This window comes from Rhagoletis pomonella, unplaced genomic scaffold (assembly GCF_013731165.1).
Source record: "Rhagoletis pomonella isolate Grant_MI unplaced genomic scaffold, Rhpom_1.0 Rhpom_scaffold_00883, whole genome shotgun sequence".
In the NCBI taxonomy this organism is placed as follows: Eukaryota; Metazoa; Arthropoda; class Insecta; order Diptera; family Tephritidae; genus Rhagoletis; species Rhagoletis pomonella.
Window position 1 is genome coordinate 22323 of NW_023459437.1, and position 6395 is coordinate 28717.

The window sequence follows — 6395 nt, forward strand, 5'->3', positions numbered from 1 at the left end:
ATTCTTGATATAGTCAGTAGCGAACTACTTGCCATTTGGAGGGGAGAGCTCAACAAAGAGAGGAAACAAAAGGATTTTTACAATTTTGTTGCTGTAAAGGCTGCTCTTTTTAGATTTTCAGTAGACAAATTGGGAAATTCAGACCTTTCAAGTTTTCAATTGAAATTAATCAAATTTGGCAACATTTTTCAAAAATAGCCACTATATAAATAGTTTTTATAACAAACTAGCATTGTTTTTTTATGAAAATATTTAAAAGAAAAGGGCATTCAAACTTTTTATATAAAATCCTCCTTAGACCCCTCGGTCGTTAAGGGTTTGTATTTTTGCAAAAATTGCGCCCATCAATAACAAATCATGTTTTTGCATTACCTACTTGTTTCGCCATTATTATTTTTTACCAAAATATTTGCCAAATTTTCCATAGTGATATCAAATTCGTTTCGAAATTGTCTTTTATTTAAGAGGCAGGTATCATAGCTTGCAAAGTAAATTCAAATTTCAAACTTTTTAAGTGCTACACTTTTTTTGAGTATAAAGTTTTTAGCCCATTCAATTTTAGTGCAACAATTTGCAAGTTTCAAGTGGCTAAAAAATTACCGTTGATTTTTTTAGAATTTTTGTTGTAAATAAATACAATTAATTTTTATATTGAACAAAACCGCAACACTTTCGTATGTATATGCATTTCACAATTTACCACAATCATTTATGTAAATTTTTTTCTTGCTACTGCCACGCCCTTGTCTTATGCTACTCGAAAAAGCACTGGCAAAGATTCAATTCAAATATGTACTTTGCCTAAAAGCTTATATAGATTTTTTCGTTAAACTTGTTATTTGTGATTGTATCGAATGGTGCTGAATCAATATTACAAGAATATTTATTGGTCAATAGAATACGCATGCTGATAAATATACATATTAACATATGTGGTAGTACATACAAGTTTTTAATTTTTTCTTTAATAGACAATTTCATGCACAAGCAAGATACAAATTGGCAAATGCAATCGCGCTAATGCGCCGATTCGAAAAAGTTACACCAACTACTTATGTGCTTAGTTACATATGTATGTATGTATACATACTCATACATAGGTTATAGAAAAACCAATGCTCGTATTCACATATTAGTTTAGTTTGTAGTAATATGTATGCACAACTATGTACATATTTTTTGGTAGAGTTTAAACTTTAAGTTTTGATTTAATATATAGCATTAAAAAAGTTTTTATAACATGCTTTTAAGTAAGTACATATCGCACTCTAAATGAAAAACAGTCACAACTCCAAATTTTTCAGATATAATTTTTTTCCATAAAACAGTTCACTCACCATATTTCTAACGTTCACCAAAATTTCTTCTTAATCACTATCTTCTTAAAGTGGAATAGTTATATTGACAAATTTTCGTTTTACTTGCATTGCTTGCCCAGCATCAACAGTTTTTTTGTTTTGTGCAGAACATTTGGGTTTTTTGAATTGTGGCTGTTTTTGATTTAGGGTGCGATATGTACATTTTTTAAGCAATTCAGTGAAAAAGTTCTTTCGGTACAGATGGATGCATACACTTCATTTTATTTTACACACTCACCACAAAGATACGTTGTACAAACACAATATTCTAACAGACAATAAGTTGTAAGACACAATACAAATTAAATTTGAGAGTAGTTAACAAACACAATAAACCAATTATAATTTTAACTATATTATATACATATAAATATTATATTAAGTATACAAGATTCCAGTGGCAACGATGCTTAGTTAAGCACGAGCGTTTATCAACTGAAAGAACGTCTGCGTTTGAAGCGAATTTTAAAGCAAAAATACCCCAGGACCGGTTCAGCAAAGCAGAGCAAACGAAAATGCGCAGGTGCCTCATTCAACAACAAGTGGTTGGCTGTACGCTCATTTGAGAATCTAGCATCAACCAGCGGTTGAGTACGTTTAAGTGAATGCACATATTATTTCATTACATGGGCGTACATGTTACATACATATTAGCATAAAAGTAATAGAGTGTTTAATCAGTAGCAGTTGTTGCAAACAAGTCTAATCAAAAAAACCCTAAAATCGAAATTTTCTTATCATTCGTATTCGTATTTTCCGAGCAACTTAATAGGAATAAGCTATGTCATCTACATACTTGCATATATGTATGTATATTTAAGTACCTACAGATGTACATACAAAAGATATGAATATGTTCACAAGTATGCAAATAATGCATCGCAAGGGAAACAATTCATTGAAATTTAATTCTAAATGCTATTAATCCAGAATTCCAATGTTTGTCCTGTGTATAAATAAATATGTACATAAGACTGCATCACCAAAAGAAGTTGCGGATTTTCCGCCAGGATTACAAAATTTAAAATATTTTAAGACGTCCGTCAAAATATTTCGGAAAAATATTAAGACTTAAGTGAGCTGGACTGAATAAAAATAGTTTCTTAAAGAGCTTTTTGAAAAAGTCCCCTCAGATGACAAAACTGATTAAGCTTAAAATATCTGCATAGAAATATTTAAAAATCTTTTCAACGGAATCGTAAGAATGAGATTTTTGATGCTGTTTTTTTTACTTTTTTCAAAGATTGATTTACAAAAAACTGGAATAACTGGGCCAAAACTATTCTTATTTAGACTTATGGGATCTCGATAGAAAGGTATTTTCACACTGTTTTTATTTCTGTCAAAAAAAAAGTCTTTCGTGTCCCTTTTTTCCAAATACCAACACATCTTAATTCAACTTTGAATGACGTTCGTTCATCCTACCTTTCTCTTTCATCCTTTAAATGAGTTTATTATCAAAGAAATCAGGGTGAGAAAAAACCTTTCCAATGACACCTCTTTAGTCTAAATCGGAAGAGCTTAGGTTCAGTTATTCAAGTTTTTCTTATACCAATCTTTGAAAAAAGTTAAAAAATAGCATCAAAAATCTCATCATTACGATTCCGTTTAAATTTTTTTTTAATTCTTTTAAAATATTTTCATGCTAATTTTTTAAGCTTAAAGCGTTTTATCATTTGAGGGGATTTTTTCAAAAAAAAATAAGAAACTATTTTTATTCATAAAAAACTCCATTTTTGGAGGTATTTTCAAATCGGTCCAGCTCACTTAAATCTTAATATTTTTCGGAAATATTTTGGTGGAAGTCTTAAAATATAATAGATTTTATTATTCTTATGGATAATAGTACCGATTTTGCTTTGTATGGGGAGCGATGCAGTCTAATGTACATATGTACATATGTATGTATTTACATATCGGAATTAAATCCTAACAGTGTATTTCTCTGAAGTATGTATATCACTGCTTGCTGTGTAAGTAATTCACTTTTATTTGTGACAGTCCTAGCAGTGTGCATTTGTGCGCGGCATAAAAATTGTAGGGCCGAAGTTCGATTATCACTGCTTTAACATAAAACCGTGAAAATGAAATTCAAGCACTGTTCAAAAGCGCGGGCTAATCAAATTGTTACAAATATATATATACATGCATATAAAGAAAAAAAAACACTTTTCGATATATAAGAAAACAATTTTTTCGTAAAATCAATATGTATTAAACATTTTTTTGCATTGTCGAAAGCTATGAAAAAATACCACTGTTGATCGGAAATAAAATACCACATAATTCAAGTGGCCCGTTTCAGAAATTCTAACTCATATGTTTGTGCATTTACACATACACATGTGTACACATTCAAACTAAGAAAAAAAAAACGTCATCTGAAACTTTTTTTACTTGGACAATAGGCTTATTCATAAAAAATAGAATAGGCTTTTAAAGGTTTAGTTATAAAGTGAGATTTTCATTCACATTTTCGATTTATAAAGCACTTAAAGGCTGTTTTATTTTTTATGCATTGGGGTTTTAACTTATAACTCTTAATTTGCCCTTTAATTGGTGCTTAATTTTGCGACATTTTTTTCTTTTCAACATAATTGCAAAAAATCAATGCATTCGCCTTAATGCATTTACCTTAAGCAATTGTTTTTTGGTGGAAATCTTCATCCTTACTAATATTATAAATCCGTATGTGAGTTTGTTTTTTTATTACGCTTTCACGCTTTAACTACTCAACCGATCATCATGAAATTTTGTGCACTGGTGTCATTAATCCCAACTTAAAATATAGGATAGATTTAATCTCGATTAGACGAAGGAGCGTGGCACCTCCCACACAAACCGAATTTTTCACACTGCATATCTTAGGAAATATTTGGGATAGAGTACAGGAGATATATTAAATAAATTCCATACTCATTGAGGAGGACTTCCACCTGTTTAAAAAATTAATGTCAACTTGAATTAAGGAAATTACTTATTTCAAAATTATATTAAACAAGTAGTTTTTAAGCAAAAAACAAAACCGACTTCAATTCTCATATAAAAATGTAAGATTATCGTTAATTTCTTCACGATCCAATTATCGGATCTGAACAAAATTAGTATGGGACCATTCCGAGGGAAAAAAATTATCGAAGTCGCTTAAAAATGGACGGCAAAAGGCTTGTTATATTATATATTTTAGAAAGAGTTGCCACAAATTTTAATTAATTATTCGTAAGCTAACTGAAAAATTTAAATATGGGTGTCAAACGAAAGATTGTTTAGAAACCAACATATTTAACATTTAGAATATTACTGAGGTGTAGCACGCAGAAATTTTGTACACTCAGCGAAGCGGGTGAGGGCGATCTAGTATATTATATGTTTCATTTACCAATATACTTTTAAAATGTAACATACAAAAAAAAACATTCTCTGATAGTTAATTACACTGTGAATCAGGGATGGAATTTCAAAATTACAAAATGTGCCTAATGGTCTTCAAAAATAGTGCCGAAAAGAAAATGAACGTGCCACAAAATTAAATTTCTTTTTAGGCGTTTTAAGAGCAATCTATTTTTAGAAATAATATTTTTAAAATACACTGAAGTAATATAATAATTACTAATTAACTATTATTATTACAGTAAATCACTTTTATGAAGGTTTCCTTAGACATATACATAAATTCATATTAAAATTACACAGAATTCCAATTACGAAGGGGAAATACACCGAAATATAGCTATTCTGACATTTTTACATACATATGTACGTAACTATATGCGAAATAATGGCAGTGAGACATTTTCACCAGTTTTGCCTATTCTTTTCATTGTTTATTTTTTGATTGATTTTATATAAAACTCTAACTCATAATTTAATAAACACAATATATATTTACACAAATCAGCATTTCAAACTTTGTACAAAAATCAAAAAAAATCAGCAGGTTATCGCTACAAAAAGCTTTGAATTCAGAATTTCTAGTGAGTTCTCGATTTTATGCATTTTTCCCCATATAAAGTGTGTTCGAAAATGGATGAAAATATATGGCACCATCAGCAAAAAAAAACTAAAAATCATCGATATATTGCAGAAACTTGCACTTTTATTTAATGGACTATAAATCTGCAAACTTAAAATCTTTCTAAAAATTCTGAATTAAAAGCTTGTTATTGCGAAAACATACTTTTCGTACTGCGTATTCACAATAGAATTCAGCGGTTTGTAAATATTTCTCACGACCCTTATTTTAATTTTTTAGTGCTTTTAATTTTCACTTGTTGTAATTTTCTAATCTATAATGTGGTATGCGATTTTTTATTATATATTGTCATTTTATGCTAAATTTCTATATTTTATGATTGTGCCAAAACAAGATGAATTGTGCCAAAAGTGCCTCTGAGAATGAAAGTGCCAAAAATGGCACTATTGTGCCTAATTTTCCATCACTGCTGTAGGTTAGCTAAAATGACATAAAAACCGCCGAAACACGTAAACTTAATTTTGGGTCGTAGATTACGGCCCTCTGTATACCGTTTTTCTAGATCAGGTGATTTTCGCAAGATATTTGCATTTTAAGTTTGCATTGTGAATAAAAAGGTTCAAACTTTAACAGAGGAAAAATTCAAAAGTAATCGATTTTTTGTAAATTCTTTTGATTGGTGTTAAAGCTTATTCTTTTACAAAAACATAATAAAGCTGTAAATGGTCAAATGAAAATGCGTAATAATTTCTACACAAGTTTATACATACTTGTACATATATGATTTCATTAATAGTTTATATGTATGTACATGGCGTATGAGTAATGTGAGCAACTGATGGCATCATACCTGCGCAGCTGCAAAGGGCTCTGGAGGTGTCATGCAATTGGTTGGCTCCTATTTATTCGAACTGCGTGAGGACCGGGTACATCCCCAAGGCTTGGAGGATAGTCAGTGTTGTGTTAATCCCGAATCCAACATTCTCATGTTTGCCCTAGGGATTTTAGGCCTATCAGTTTGTTTTCGATTTTGCTAAAAATGCTACAGAGACTGATAGACCTGT